This window comes from Ranitomeya imitator, chromosome 1 (genome assembly GCF_032444005.1).
Source record: "Ranitomeya imitator isolate aRanImi1 chromosome 1, aRanImi1.pri, whole genome shotgun sequence".
Classification (NCBI taxonomy): Eukaryota; Metazoa; Chordata; class Amphibia; order Anura; family Dendrobatidae; genus Ranitomeya; species Ranitomeya imitator.
The window spans coordinates 1,157,639,110-1,157,656,761 of NC_091282.1; positions in this window are offsets into that span (position 1 = coordinate 1,157,639,110).

Genomic DNA, 17,652 nt, shown 5'->3' on the forward strand with positions numbered 1-17,652 from the left:
AGTGACGCCGCACAGTCTGAATAAGGCGTAAGGAGATGAGTGAGAGGCGAATATATGCACTGTGCATACCCATGAACCCCAGGTCCGTAGTGTGAAAAAATCAGAAGACACTGTGGGTCGTGATCCCGGGCAGCGCGTCTGCACAGGTGCAGTCAGCCTGACACCAAATGATGTCAGAAGACGGGCAGCACTAACTGCGCATGCCCAAGGTTTAACATAATAGCGCTGGCTCCGGGACAGATTCAAACAATGCTGAGGAGGTGGCGCCTGACACCAAAAGGGTATGAATGCCGGCTTTGCTGCTTCTCTTTCTGAAGAAGAGTCCCACCTCCGGGATGGTTTCACGGTATGAGGGGACACATTTTATAAGTGTTTAGTTCAGCGTGTGCAAGGAGCAGAACTAAAAGAGCCACCTTTTCCTTGTGTAGCATTACTGCTGCACAGGGTGGCTCTTTCAGTTACTAATGCCTAGGGGGTTAAAGGTTCTATTTCAAATTGCTCCAATTAGGCCGCGGCCAACACTCTGCTTCTCCTGGATTCCCTGGGATCCAACACCGCCAGTTGGTGCTTGGAAGTGCTGTCTGCACAGAGAAAAACACTCACTCATGTGTTAGTGGGGTTCAGTAACGTCAGCTGTTCCCCTGCTGTGTATCCGGCAATGTGTCCTGTGACCGCCATGCTGACACTACAACAGATATTAAACAGGCTCCAATTCAGGCCTCGGCCTACACCTTGATTGACCCTGGGCTCCAACACTGCCAGTTGGTGCTTCGAAGTGCTGTCTGCACAGAGAAAAACACTTGCTCATGTGTTATTGGGGTTCAGTAACGCTAGCTTTCCCCTGCTGTGTATCCGGAAATGTGTCCTGTGACCGCCACGCTGACACTACAATAGAAATAAAAGGGAACCTTTCCCCTCCCCCAGGCATTTGTATCTGAAAGAGCCACCTTGAGCAGCAGTAATGCTGCACAAGGAATAGGAGGCTCTTTTAGTTATGCTCCTTGCACACGCTGACCTTAACACTTATAAAATGTGTCTCCTCATAACGTGTAACTGTCCCGAAGGTGGGACTTTCCTTCGGAATGAGACGCAGCACAGCCGTCATTTCTCCCCCTTGGCGCCGGGCGCCGCCTCCTCAGCATTGTTTGAATCTGTTCTGTAGCCTGCGCTGATATGTTAAACCTTGGGCATGCGCAGTTAGCGCTGCCTTTCTTCTGTCATCATTTGGTGCCAGACTGACTGCACCTGTGCGGCCGCGCTGCCAGAGATCACGCCTGGCAGTGTCTTCTGATTTATTCACACTGCAGGGCTGGGATTCATGGGCTTGCGATGTCCATATCTTTGCCTCAGGCTCTCACTCATCTCCCTACGCCTTCTTGAGATGGCATCAGCTGATCCCTAATCGAATGCCACGGCCGTGACGCCGAACAGTATGAAGAAGGTGGAAGGAGATGAGTGAGAGGCAAACATCCGGGTACCTTCTGCTTAGTAACTGGGTTCCAGTAACGTTAGCTGGTCCTCGGTAGTTCCATTGGCTCTTGTATCTTCGGCTAGCCATCCGGGTTCCAGTACCATCAGCTGGTTCCGGGCAGAGCCTTTGGCTTAGGTGCCTCCTTCTGGGTATCCGAGTTCCACCAACATCAGGAGGTCCTTGGTAGTGCTTTCTGGCACGGGTACCTCCTGCTTAGTAACCAGGTTCCAGTAATGTCAGCTGGTCCTTAGTTGTTCCATTGGCTCTTGTACCTTTGGCTAGCAATCCGGCTTCCAGTACCATCAGCTGGTTCTTGGCAGTGTCTTTTGCTCTTGTACCTTCTGATCCCCATCCTGGTTCCAGTACCATCAGCTGGTTCCGGGCAGAGTCTTTGGCTTAGGTGCCTCCTTCTGGGTATTCGAGTTCCACCAACGTCAGGTGGTCCTTGGTAGTGCTTTCTGGCACGGGTACCTCCTGCTTAGTAACCGGGTTCCAGTAACATCAGCTAGTCCTCGGTTGTTCCATTGGCTCTTGTATCTTCGGCTAGCACTTCGGGTTCCAGTACCATCAGCTGGTTCTCGGCAGTGTCTTTTGCTCTTGTACCTTCTGCTACATTTCCAAGTTCAAGACCCTAAAGATGACGACCCTGAAGACCGAGAAGCAGAAGAACAAGAAGCTGCAGAACAAAAAGCAGAAGAACATTAAGCATAAGACTAAAAATCAGAGCAAAAGATATTATCTAAATTATAAGCAGAAGAAGACTAAGCAGTAGTGTTGAGCATTCCGATACCGCAAGTATCGGGTCTCGGACGATACTTGCGGTATCGGAATTCCGATACCGAGATCCGATACTTTTGTGGTATCGGGTATCGGTATTGGATCCATAGTGAGGTGTAAAATAAAGAATTAAAATAAAAAATATTGATATATTCACCTCTCCGGCGGCCCCTGGACATCACCGCGGGTAACCTGCAGGCTTCTTTGTTTAAAATGCGCGCGTTTAGGACCTGAGGAATGACGTCGCGGCTTCTGATTGGTCGCGTGCCGCCCATGTGACCGCCACGCGACCAATCAGAAGCCGCGATGTCATTCCTCAGGTCCTAAATTCCTAGAATGAGCGCGTTTAGGACCTGAGGAATGACGTCGCGGCTTCTGATTGGTCGCGTGACGCCCATGTGACCGCCACGCGACCAATCAGAAGCCGCGACGTCATTCTCAGGCACTAAACTCCTCATTCTAGGAATTTAGGACCTGAGGAATGACGTCGCGGCTTCTGATTGGTCGCGTGGCGGTCACATGGGCGGCATGCGACCAATCAGAAGCCGCGACGTCATTCATCAGGTCCTAAACGCGCGCATTTTAAACAAAGAAGCCTGCCGGTTACCCGCGGTGATGTCCAGGGGCCACCGGAGAGGTGAATATATCAATATTTTTTATTTTAATTCTTTATTTTACACATTAACATGGATCCCAGGGACTGAAGGAGAGTTTCCTCTCCTTCAGACCCTGGGAACCATCAGGATACCTTCCGATACTTGGTGTCCCATTGACTTGTATTGGTATCGGATATCGGTATCGGCGATATCCGATACTTTTCGGGTATCGGCCGATACTATCCTATACCGATACTTTCAAGTATCGGACGGTATCGCTCCACACTACTAAGCAGTGTATGCAGTCCGTTCCTCCTCGTGGTGCCCCTGGAAAAAACCTGCTGCGCAGGCCAAAATGAACACAGACAAATCCTGTTTTAAATCTTTTGTGACAGGCAGAACAGAAGGTGTAATCTACAAACTTTTATAGATAACAACTACAGGAAGGCTTGTCACAAATAAGAATATGATGAAGAAGAAGAATATGAAGAAGATGAAGAAGTTGATTATGAAGAAGAATAATAGTTGAATCAAAAGAATATGAAGAATGTAAACAAAATAATAATACGAAGAAGGTGAAGAAGAAGAAGATGAATAAGGTGAAGGAGAAGTTGATGAAAAAGATGATGCTGCTGAGGATGATGAAGAAGAAAGTGTGGGAGAAGTTAAAAAGAAGGTGAAGAGCATGGAAGTAGTGAAACATATATATCTGACTAAATATAAAAATTCGTAGTCAATAGCTTTGTAACTCTGAATGTCTTAAAAAAAAATTAATTCCTGCTATTCCATTTGATTGGGCTAAACCTCTATGCCTTTAATTTCTCCTCCACCTCCCCAATACATCCTACTTTATTCTTAGTTGTTTTCCTTTATGTAGAATTAACCTACAAGGAAAGAAAGGGTATATTTTAATTCCGATATTTTTGTCCCATTGACTTGCATTGATATCGGGTATCGGTATCGGCGATATCCAATATTTTTTTGATTATCGGCCAATCCAATCCGATACCGATACTTCTGGATATCGGAAGGTATCGCTCAACACTATTGGTGATATTTATTTAGGTATTTAAAAAAAATTGTAATCATGCAGGGGGACACATTATTTCATGAAAGGCAAAACACCTTGTCCTTGATTTGTCAAAACTAATATGCCAGAATTCTGGTCTAAATCACTTTGAAAAGTTGCAACATTATTGCATAAAATGGAGATGCACAAAACTTGTGTGACTTTTGCTGTTTTTTTTTTAAATGGCTGTATCTTAGGGGTTAAAAAACAAATATCCAGATTATTTATGCTACACCACATTTTAAATTGTTATGCAATTTGGGTTTAAGTGTCTTTAAGATTACATTTTTTTGTTTTCCAAATAAATGCATGGATGGTATTGTGTCTCAGGGCTCTTTAGATCACTGAATTCAATTTCAAACATCTGTGATAATTAGTTTGCCAATGAGCCCAGTTAAAAGAAAATTACATATAAAGGATGTTCCACATTTTTGAGCAGGCCAAAGGTCTCAAGTGATTTTTGTCTAATGCAGAGCACAGACAGGTTCATGCAGATAAAGGCATAATGAGGTTGGTTTCTGCCAAACAAATTAATTGGATTAAGATAGCAACTGCTAATATGCCATCATAAAGCAGCAAACAAGTATTTGAAGCTGCTGGTGCCTCAATGTGTAGCGTCCCCCAGAAGATAGCAGTTGTGCTTAAGCTTATTATTCAGCCACTCCCAACCACTACTCACAAGCAGAAATAATTGCAGCGGGCACAGAAATACATGAAGATGTCTTTTATAATAGTCAAGGGCCTTGCAACCAGACCAGATGGATGAAGTAGTGGAAGGTTGGTGGATCATCACTGTGTCCCAACAAAGCTACGACATCAGCAAGGAGGTAGAAGAGTTAGGTTTTGTGCTGGAATCATGGGGAGGGACCTTGGAGGCCCATTTAAGGTCCCTAAAGGTCTGAAAATGAGGCAAAGTATGTAGAGTATGATGAATGCTCTCATCAGCTGCCGCCCGCTTTCACTGCGGCAGTAGACATAGGCTGATGGGAGCAGTAGTCCCACCATCTGACACCGATCATAGCTGTGAGCTCATTTGACAGTGTGGGAACCGCGGCTCTCTGACTTGTGATAATTATTTTACTGCTGATCAGAAGCAGTGTTTTCTGCGCTGTCATGCATATGACACAATGTATGTAGGCACAAGGTCACTTATTTACATAGTCACAATTTAAATATTGATACTTTTTTAAATTATTTACCACTATGCCACATTTTTTCTGTTGTCAAAACCATCTCTCGTCAATAAAATGCTGTATTTAAATTTTAGATTCTACTGAGACCATTTATTGACCATCTCATCTCTCATCAATAAAATGCTGTATTTAAGTTTTAGATTCTGCCGAGATATTGCAGTATTATTTCAGTATGTTACAGCATTTTTCAGCTACATTTTTATTGTTGAATAGATGCGTGTTTGTTTTACAATATAGGTTTAGTAAAGTTAGTTTTATTCAGCAAAAATGCAGTATAACTTGCTTGATTTTTTTCAGAAAAAAACGAGCATGAAATATTTGAAATTACATAGCTTTTGCTACTGTAAGTTGCATGGTGCCGGTCAGATATGGCGTCGGTCAGATGTGACATCATTTGAAGTGACATCTTTTAAGTGTCATCAGAAATATTATTATTATTATTATTATTATTATTATTATTTATTTATTTATATAGCACCATTAATTCCATGGTGCTGTACATGAGAAAGGAGTTACAAACAGGGTTATAGATATCGATTACAGTAAGCAGGTTTACATTGACAGACTGGTACAGAGGGGAGAGGACCCTGTCCTTGCAAACTTATATTCCAGAAACATAACCCATGTTATATTCTCCTTCATGCTGTCACACCCTGATCCATCTCTTTTCATTCACAGGTATGTGCGAACTGTCTCCTAATCTGAACTAGCCACTGCACCCTCTGAATCACATGTACTTCTTTCCCTCTTCTAACTGCTGGTATGTGCGAACTGTCTCCTAATCTGAACTAGCCACTGCACCCTCTGAATCCCATGTACTTCTATCCCTCTTCTAACTGCTGGTATGTGCGAACTGTCTCCTAATCTGAACTAGCCACTGCACCCTCTGAACCCATGTACTTCTATCCCTCTTCTAACTGCTGGTATGTGCGAACTGTCTCCTAATCTGAACTAGCCACTGCACCCTCTGAATCACATGTACTTCTATCCATCTTCTAACTGCTGGTATGTGCGAACTGTCTCCTAATCTGAACTAGCCACTGCACCCTCTGAATCCCATGTACTTCTATCCCTCTTCTAACTGCTGGTATGTTGCTGCTTTTTCCCTGACTTTAATTCCATGTATCAAGCTTGCTGAATGCATACTGATATGCACATTTTCCTCACACCTAGCTCTATCCTCCCATCTTATCGTATCTTTCACCAACCTTGATGCTAATCAAATGTACTATTAACTGCAACCTGTGAATTGCTCCCTGCTGTGAACTCCTCCCTCTTCCTCTCTCACCTGGCTTCATTTCATGGACTCTTCAAATGGTATAAGTTGCATGGTGCCATCAGATATGGCCTCGGTCAGATGTGACATCATTTGAAGTGACATCTTTTAAGTGTCATCAGAAATATACTAGAAATAGTCCAGAAATCAGCCAGACGGTAAGACGAATCACTATCTTCTAAATTTACTTAACTTTAATAATAATCTTTATTTTTTTTATTTTTATATAGCGCTAACATATTCCGCAGCGCTTTACAGTTTGCACACATTATCATCGCTGTCCCTGATGGGGCTCACAATCTAAATTGCCTATCAGTATGTCTTTAGAATGTGGGAGGAAACCGGAGAACCCGGAGGAAACCCACGCAAACACGGAGAGAACATACAAACTCTTTGCAGATGTTGTCCTTGGTGGGATTAGAACCCAGGACTCCAGCGCTGCAAGGCTGCAGTGCTAACCAGTGCGCCACCGGGCTCCCCTGTTCTTTAACCATGCTCACATTTCCCCCACCGTTTTTGCTCCACTAATCATCACTTTCCTTCACCCACCTGTTTCCCTTTCTCTGCTTATTCTCACTGCCGGCGACACATCCCCAATCCTGCCCCCCCACCTCATGCATTACTAACCCTCACCTTATCCTTCTCACACTATGAGAAACTTTTGCAACCCCTCACACTTAAAACCTGTGCCACTGACCCCCACCACCCTGCTTCCTCTCTCTGGGACACTTTGGAATGCCCACTCTGTCTGCAACAAGCTCCACATGGTCCATGATCTCTTCACTTCACACAACCTTTCCTTCCCGGCCCTCACTGAGACATGGCTGACGCCCCCTGACACGGCCTTGCCTGCAGCACTGAGTTACGGTGGCCTCCAATTTACCCATACCCCTCGCTCTCACAACAGACATGGTGGAGGAGTGGGTATCCTTCTTTCTAAAACCTGCTCCTTCAACCCTATCAAACCCCCACCCTCCCTTATCCTCCCTTCTTTCGATGTTCACTCTGTCCGTATTTACGCTCCCTCCAATCTCCAAATGGCTGTCATATACCGACAACCTGGCTCAGCCACTGCCTTCATTGAACAATTCTCCACCTGGCTCCTTCACTTTCTCTCTGCCGACATCCCCGCTGTCATCATGGGCGACTTTAGTATTCCTACTGACACCCACCAGCCAGCAGCCTCCAAACTACTGGCCCTTACTTCATCCTTTGTACTCACCCAGTGGTCCTCCACAGCTACCCACAAAGATGGACATACACTAGGTGTCATCTTCACCCGCCTCTGTTCCTTATCAAATCTCACAACCTCTCCCTTCCCCCTATCTGACCACCATCTACTCACCTTCTCATCCTTGTCCTCCTCACCTGCCCCCCAGGTCCAGCCATTACCACATCCTCGCAGAATCCTCGCAAACCTAGACATTCACAGATTATCAGACTCTCTCCTACCCCTGTCCTCCATATCTTCACTCCACAACACGAACAGCGCTACCGCTTTCTATAACTCCACCCTCACATCAGCCACAGACTCAGTCGCCCCTTTCATGCATGGCAGAGTGCAACGAACCAATAGGCAACCCTGACATAACAATCTCACAAAAAAACTTCGACAATCATCCAGGGTCACGGAGCGGCGTTGGAAAAAAACACGCCAGCCAGACGACTTCACTGCTTTCAAACAAGCTACACTTGACTTCAAATCAGCCCTCAGTCACCTCTGCTAAACAGACCTATTTCACTAACCTATCCTACAACCCAAAACAACTGTTCATCACATTTAACTCTCTCCTCCGCCCACCACTGCCACCTCCAACTCCCTTCATCTCTTTTGAGGACTTTGCCACCTACTTCAAAAACAAGATCGACCAAACAAGGCAAACCTTTACTTGTCCAGCACCCCAACCACTCCATATACCAGACCTCTGCCCTTCCCTAATAACTTCCTTCTCCAACATCACTGAAGGAGAGCTTACTTGCCTCTTTTCCAAATCACACTTCACCACCTGTGCACTTGACCCAATCCCTTCCCACCTGCTCCCCAACCTCACTTACTTGCTTATTCCAGCTCTAACCCATCTCTTCAACCTATCGCTTTCTTCCGGTACCATCCCCTCTGCCTTCAAACATGCCACCATCACACCTATCCTCAAAAAAACCTAACCTTGACCCAACTGCTATGCCTATCTATCGCCCCATATCCCGTTTGCTTCAAAACTCCTTGAGCAGCATGTCCATGCTCAACTTTCCTCCCTCCTCTCATCTAACTCTCTTATTGACAACCTCTAATCTGGCTTCCATCCCCACCACTCCACCGAAACTGCCCTGACAAAAAATACTAATGACTTAGTCACAGCCAAAGCTAAAAGACAGTTCTCCATCGTCCTCCTTCCTGACCTGTCCTCTGCTTTTGACACAGTTGATCACTGCCTACTGCTACAGATTCTCTCTTCCCTTGGCATCAAAGACCTTGCCTTTCCTGGATTGCCTCATACCTATCCAACCGCACATTTAGCATTTCCAACTCCCACATTACCTCCTCATCCCACTCTCTCTCTGTTGGAGTCCCTCAAGGCTCTGTCCAGGGCCCCTACTTTTTTCCATCTGTACCCTTGGCCTAGGACAACTCATAAAGTCCCATGGCTTCCAGTACCACCTGTATGCAGACGACACTCAGATCTACCTCTCTGGCCCAGATGTCACCTCCCTGCTGTCCAGAATCCCAAAGTGTCTGTCAGCCATATCCTCCTTCTTCACTTCTCACTTCCTTAAACTCAATGTAGATGAAACCGAATTCATCATCTTTCCCCCACCTCACGTATCCACCCTACCTGATCTATCTATTATGGTAAACGGCATCACGCTCTCTCCCGCACCTGAAATCCGCTGCCTCGGGGTAACTCTCAACTCTGCCCTGTCCTTCAAACCTCACGTCCAAGCTCTTGCCACCTCCTGTCGCCTCCAACTCAAAAATATTGCCAGAATCCATTCCTTCCTCAGCCCACAATCTACCAAAACTCTTGTGCATGCTCTCATCATCTCCCATCTCGATTACTGCAACACCCTCCTCTGTGTCCTCCCAACTAACTCTCTTGCACCACTCCAGTCTGTCCTCAACTCTGCTGCCCGGTTAATCCACCTCTCTCCTCGCTACTCCCCTGCTTTTCCCCTCTGCAAATCCCTCCACTGGCTCCCAATTACCGAACGAATCCAGTTCAAACTACTAACACTGATCTACAAAGTCATTCACAACCTGTCCCCTCCCTATATCTCTGGACTAATCTCCCAATATCTTCCCTCACGTAATCTTTGTTCCTCCCAAGACCTCCTACTCTCCTCCATATTTATTTGTTCCTCACTCAACCGCCTCCAAGATTTCTCCCGAATATCCCCATCCTCTGGAATTCCATGCCTCAAAGCGTCCGATTATCCACCACCCTCGGATCATTCAGATGGAACTTGAAAACCCATCTCTTCAGGAAAGCCTACAGCCTACAATAACCAAGCCACCGCCTCGCCGCCGCCAGAGCCGCCGCCTCACTGCCGCCAGAGCCGCCGCCTCACCGCCGCCAGAGCTGCCTCCTCACCGCCGCCAGAGTCGCCGCCTCACCGCCACCAGAGCCGCCACCTCACCGCCGCCAGAGCCGCAGCCTCACCTTTACCTTCTGTCTCTTCCCTACTATCCCATATCCCATAGAATGTAAGTCCGCAAGGACAGGGTCCTCTCCCCTCTGTACCAGTCTGTAACTGTAAACCTGTTTACTGTAAACGATATCCATAACCCTGTATGTAACCCCTTTCTCATGTACAGCACCATGGAATTAATGGTGCTATATAAATAAATAATAATAATACTGTAAAATGCAGCGGAATGTAAGCATACCCTAAGGCCACGTTCTCATTATGAGTATTTGGTCAGTATTTTACCTCAGTATTTGTAAGTCAAAACCAGGAGGGGAACAATCAGAGGAAAAGTATAATAGAAACATATGCACCACTTCTGCATTTATCACCCACTAATGGTTTTGGCTTTACCAAGTACTGACCATGTGGCCTAAGAGTGTAATCAATATAATTGTGGGGCAATCACTTATATTCAGTTCATTCCAGAGATTTATGTCCTGATGAGGGTCTATTTTTACATACCTTGTGCAATTATGTATGCCATAACTGAAACACTTTCAATCGCATTTAAACAGACTAATATCGTGCTTGCTACACCCAGTCCCCAAAAAAAGAGACAGCGCATGATAGAATTAGTGCGATCTGTTGGCATTAGCTAGTAATGTATATTTGGCAGCGGTTAGATTGATACAATTCCCTGATATACCCTCACTGCCGCAGAATGACACTTCTCACTGCAAACTTTTTTTTGCAGCAGTATCAGCTTTGTACTACTTTGAGCTATATATGCTAAGGAGCTTCAATGTTTTTAAGGATAAAGAAGACACTTAATCTGAAAGTGAACATGCTTGAAAATAACTTATAGTACATAGCGTATCAAACATAAGAGTAGTGTAGATTAGCAAAGTGCAGCACTTAACATTTGACACTCATTATAATGTTCTTTGTAAATGGGTTTGACAAAAACAATATAACTCCAAGTGCTCACAACATATTTCAAGAACATGATATATTTGCTTAGTTATTCTCCGATACTTAAAGGGAATCTGCCACCAGGTATTTCCCTCCTAATCTCATATCAACATAATGTAGAGACAGATCCAGATTTCTGTGATGTGTCACTTACTGGGTTGCTTAGTTTGCTAAAATAAAAAAGTTGAATATAAATTAATACACTGTACCGAGACAATTAAGTGTGCAGATCTGTTTAAATTGTCAAATTGAAAAAATGTGCACAGCACTGAGATTACAGGCAGATTTTTGTGGCATTAGCCTTTTAGTCCACCACATGTGCCCTTATTAGTATTTTGACTGCTCTTATTTAAGTTTGACTAAGTGATGTTAATAGCAGACCTGGTTGTGTGAGAGAGAAAAAAAACTACAGTGTTAAATTTATTGAAAGAAATGAACTGGTCAGTCTTTTACTTAGATGACATGGAGACCCCTGATGCACTGCTTGAACAACCAACCAGGTTAAGTCACACCAAGATTGTGTTATTTCTCTGGCGGATTCCCTGAGCAGATTTGATCCTATGGACTTATGGATCAGTAGATCGGACCAGTGGTAATAATTTGGACTGGGTTGTTATATACTCGCAGCAAGGTTACTTTGTTTCACTGGTGGACTTGTGACACCACATTGTACCAGGTTAGGCTACTTTCACACTAGCGTTTTCTGCAATCCGTCACAATGCGTCGTTTTGCAGAAAAAACGCATCCTGCAGAAGTGCTTGCAGGATGCTTTTTTTCCCCATAGACTTGCATTGACGACGCATTTGCGACGGATTGCCACACGTCGCATCCGTCGAGCGACGGATGCGTCGTGCTTTTGCGGACCGTCGGGAGAAAAAAACGCTACATGTAACGTTTTTTTCTCCTGACGGACCGCTTTTTCCGACCGCGCATGCGCGGCCGGAACTCCGCCCCCACCTCCCCGCACTTTACAATGGGGCAGCGGATGCGCCGGAAAAATGCATCCACTGCACCCATTGTGCAATGCAGCAAACGCTAGCGTCGGAATCTCTCCACAATGCATTGCGACGGGTAGATTCCGACGCTAGTGTGAAAGGAGCCTTATCCTACGTAAACATTGAAGATCCCAAATCTCCTTATGTGTCAGTAAAAAGTGGTTTGAAACTGCAGAGGAATTCCTGGCACTAGCATTGTGACTAGTGATGGGCGAACCCGAACAGTGCCTTTGATCGGTGGTAAAATCATCACCGTCGGTCAGACAGCCTCAGGTCCCACCCTGAATGGTGAAGGGTTTCATTGAGGGCTTTGTTTTATCCTTGATGACGTAAGTGTTCAGAATTGATTACAGGATAGACGTGAACCTTTCCCTATTGCAGAATGAACAAATCAACATCAGTTGAAGAAATGCTTTAATTATTAGATTTTTAAAAAATAATTTTTTACTCCATTCACCATATGATATAAGTGATAAAGATAAAGACAGCTTTACTCTTCAGGTCAGAACAATAGCAGCCATAGCAGACTATGGTAATAACGTAACATTTGTTGGAAAAATTCTGCAAGGTCGGCGAATTCAAGTTTCAATATATTCACTGATCTCTGCTTATCAGATATCATTTGTAACAAGCTTGCTAGCACACATAACTTTTGTCGCTCGTTTGTCATCGCCTGTACTGTTCAATATTCCAATATTCTCAATATTATCTCTCTTTCTATTTTCCCATGCAGAAGGAAATTTAATATTTCCCTAAATAGATTAGCAAGAAGGGTGAAAAAGGCTACAATAATTCATGTCTACTCATACACTGACCCATAATATCACCGACCTACTGTCTCCATCCCCATTACTCTATACACGGTAAGCTTGTGAGGGCAGGACCTTTCCTATCTCTTTCACAGTCTGCTATATTTTTATTACTGAATTACTATATTTTATTCTATTGCATATATATATATATATATATATATATATATATCACACCAAAGCAAAGAAAGGAGCGCACTACCTGGACGCCCAATGCAGGTAACCTTTATTACAACGGTATAAAAGACATCTTCATGACCGGGGGTGCTATAAAAGAGGTGCGGCAAGACTAGACGACGGCCGTTTCGCGCCCGACTGACCCGTTGAAGCGCCAGTCGGGCGCGAAACGGCCGTCGTCTAGTCTTGCCGCACCTCTTTCATAGCACCCCCGGTCGTAAAGATGTCTTTTATACCGTTGTAATAAAGGTTACCTGCATTGGACGTCCAGGTAGTGCGCTCCTTTCTTTGCTTTGGTGTGTCGTATGTGGCTGTTTTCCAGTGGAGCTTCGCACCCAGGACCAAGCTTTACAGCCTTCAGGACGCAGGTGAGCGGCTCCCACTGTTTCTTCGGCGTTGGTGCCGTCCGGCTGTTTTCTCTTCGGTTGCATATATATATATGTGACGCCCAGGAGACCGGGATACCCAGCACCGGACCAATGGAGTCTGTCTCTTGAGGGGGATGTCACGGTTGGCTTGACCCGGTGCTGTGGCCTCAGGCAATGCACAGTGTAAGGGGTATCGTGAGGGAACAGGCACTTACTTGATCAGCAGCAGGTTCTCCCAGCGGTGACGATCTCGATCCTGGATAGATGGCTATTGTCCAAATGAAAGACTGAGGCACTGAAACGTTTAACCAGTTTACTTTAACATAAAAGGATTTACAACCAGTCCTGTCACCGGAGTCTGTATGGGAACTCTGAGTTACTTTGACCCTGCCGGGGTCTTCGCCTCTTATTGTGCGCAATTTCTGTGTGGCCCTGCTGCTGTATGTGAACTGGCTGCCGGCCCAATCTGTCCCCTCCGGGTCCTGGTTCGACGGGCAACCCGAGTCCTTTTATCGGTTTACCCCCTCTGGGAGTACCGCTGAACTCTGTGTCTGTTGCTGCATCCGACCCTAGTGAAGCTGATATCACCTCACGTTTTTCCGGTTGCTGTATTATATATAATGAATACAGCCACGGATCCGGTATCCGTCTTTGCGCCTGTTCTGGGTAGTGATTAATGCTACCCGGTTCTCACAATGTCCTTTTTCTCTATCCCTCTTCTCCTCAGGCCGGTGATTTAGGCCTGGTAACAGTCACAGGGCTGTTAGAGATTCAACTGTATGACCTCTCACTATCAGCTCCTTGGCCCAACTGCCATTTCTTCTCTCAGACCAGAATGGATCAAGGGGAGTCTCTGGAGCTCCCCCTTCTGGCCGGAGGTGGTAGTGCAGTCTTGCTATTTTAGTATTTGTACTTACTGTCAGTAACTATTTTTGTGGCAAATACCCCTAGGGGTGCCACATTCCCCCTTAGTTAAGAACAGTACTCCGGGACTGTGGGACAATAACATTTTGAAATAGCAATTAATATGTACAGAGTCTTAAAAATGAAAAGTTACAAAAACCACTCAAGGAAACAAAAATAGAGTTCTGTAAAAAGTCACTTCAAATAGCGTCCATTAATACAGTTCTATCCTTGAAGGTATTAGGAACGGCACTGTACTTAGTGTCCAGGAATTTAGTTCCATTTTTCCAACGGAGTTATCAATATAAAGTCTAAAGAAAGTTCAAAAAGAGCAAAAAGCAAAGTTCAAAAAGCAGTCTTTCCGGAGCTTTGATTTAGTGCCTCCGGGCTGATAAAAAGTTCAAGAATATGCAATAAGTTCATACAGACAAGTCTCTGTAGGCACTGGGCTTAAACGTTGCAGACTGATAGCAATGACTATACTACATTTTCTGTTTAACTATATACGGCATAACATATATACAATTCACATTATGAGCTTTATAGTTGGTAATCTGCATACCTGGCCGGTAATTGACCCTGGGTACTACGCTGTGATCTACGTAATAGCGGTGTCTCTTCATGTGGTGTACTACTGTCTACTGCGGATGTAGTATCTGCCCGCTCTGCTAAAGATAATTCCACGACTATGGAGTTGGCAAGTCCACCGTGAATGGGATTACTCTGACCAGGAATCTGTTCTTCCTGGCCTGGAACCTCCTGTAGTACGGGGTCAGCCTCTTCCTGTCTTGGGACTTCTGGTATTGGGTTCGGTGTTGGGTAAAAGGCCACCATGGGAACCACTACTGCACCATGGTATGTTAGTAGGGTTTTGGGAAAGTCTCCTATACAGGTGTGATACACTTCCTCTTCTTTTTCCTTTACTGGTTGAACCTGTATGGGTTGAATAACTTCTGGTTCTGGCTGGACAACGTCTGGCTCTTTCAATGCTTCCGGACATAATTTAAGATTGTCTCTTGACACTAGTACAGATGTTAAGCCTCCGTTTTTGCTAATGAGACACATTTTAGGATTATCCACTCTTGTTGGTAAAACTGTGTAGGGTACGGCTTCCCACTGATTGTCCAGTTTATTGGTTCGACGATTTCTCTTGAGCACTTGGTCACCCGGTCTTAATGGGGTCGCTAGAGCATTCTGGTTGAAAGTTCGCTCTTGTCTTTCTCTAGTTTGCTGAAGGCTTCTTTCCACACTCTCTTGCACTTGGCGATACTGCTTTTGCCGTATGATATCCCAATTGGAGTCTTGAACTTCTGCGTCTGGTTTCAGAATTCCCATTTCTAGATCGATTGGTAATTGGCCGGGTCTTGCACGCATAAGGTAAGCTGGGGTGCAGTTGGTGGAGCTCACCGGGATATAATTATACAGATCCACCAAGTCAGGCAATTTCTCTGGCCATTGATTCCTTTCTGTCTCAGGTAAAGTCTTTAGTAGGTCTATTACAATATGGTTCATCTTCTCGCATAAGCCGTTTGTTTGTGGATGATAGGCCGTCGTCCGGATCTTTTTGCAACCATACATATTACAGAATTCTCTGAAGATCTCTGATTCAAAGGCTGTACCTTGGTCGGTGAGAACCTGTTCCGGATATCCATGGGGTCTACAAAAGTACATTTGGAACGCTTTGGCTGCTGTTTTTGCTGTCAGATCTTTTACGGGTACTACTACCAAGAAACGTGAATAATGGTCCACGATGGTCAAGGCATAGACATAGCCGGACCGGCTTGGTGTCAACTTCACGTGGTCCATGGCTACAAGTTCAAGTGGTTGTTTGGTGATTATGGGCTGCAGTGGTGCTCTTTGGTTCTTTTGATCGTTTCTTCTGAGGTTACACGGGCCACAATTTCTGCACCACTGTTCGATTGATTTTCTCATCCCGATCCAATAAAATCTTTCTCTTAGAAGTACTTCTAACTTTTTCCAACCGAAGTGACCAGCACCATTATGGTAAACTTCGAGGACCATCTTCACATCTTGTTTAGGCACAATAATCTGCCAAACCAATTCATGTGTTTTCGGATTGGTGTATCTTCTACAGAGCTTCCCTTGATACAGGAACATTTTGCCTCTCTCTTTCCAGAGTTGATGCGTCTCTTCTGGGGCATCCTCATAGGGATATGCACTTTGCTCAGTCAACAGTTCCTTCACCAACTTCACAGCCGGATTGCTGTCTTGGGTGTCAGCCCATCTATGGTGTGCTAACGGATTAAAATTCACCTCTTGTTGTTTCTGATAGGTACTTGACTGATGAAGTTTTGCCTTGGGATGATGGAAGGCTGGTAGTTCAATTTCTTCAAGCTCCCCCGTTTCCTCTTCTACATCTCTCAAGTGTGGCATCCGGGATAGGGCATCGGCATTTCCATTCTTGCGACCTGCTCGATACTTGATTATGAAGTTGTAATTAGATAACCGGGCTATCCATCGCTGTTCTAACGCACCTAATTTGGCTGTGTCCAGGTGGGTCAACGGATTGTTGTCAGTATAGACAATAAATTCTGCAGCGGCCAGATAGTGTTTGAAACGCTCCGTCACAGCCCAAACTACTGCCAGTAGTTCCAATTTGAAGGAGCTGTAATTTTCTGAATTTCTTTCAGTAGGCCGGAGCTTTCTACTTGCAAAGGCGATGACTTTCTCCCGACCTTCTTGCTTTTGTGACAGCACCGCTCCTAGTCCCACATTACTGGCATCGGTGTAGAGGATGAAAGGTTTATGGTAATCTGGGTATGCCAGAACCTCTTCTCCGGTTAGTGCCTTCTTTAGTTGTTCAAAGGAGTCTTCCCTTTCGTCGTTCCACTGAAAAGGAGGGTTTCGGTTTGAAGGTTTCTTCGTCTGCCCTACCAAGGTGTCTTGCAAGGGTGCTGCCAACTTGGTAAATCCTTTTATAAATCTGCGATAGTAACCCACCAATCCCAGGAATTGTCTCACTTCTTTTGCGCTGGTAGGTCTTGGCCAATCCCTTATGGCGCTTATTTTCTCGGGATCTGGTGCTACTCCCTCCGAACTCACGATGTGTCCCAGGTACTGTACCTTTGGCTTGAGAAGGTGACATTTGGATGGCTTGACTTTCATGCCATACCTGGATAAGGCTTCGAACACTTCTGCCAGGTCTATTAAGTGTTGTTCGTAAGTCTTTGAGTAGACGATCACATCATCTAGGTACAGGAGGACGGTCTCGAAGTTCTTGTGTCCGAGGCAGCATTCCATCAGCCGCTGGAAGGTACCGGATGCGTTGCAGAGTCCGAACGGCATGCGATTAAATTCACATAGACCCATTGGTGTGGTGAATGCCGTCTTTTCCTTATCTCTCTCAGCCACAGGGACTTGCCAATACCCGCTTGTTAAGTCTAAGGTGGAAAAATAATTAG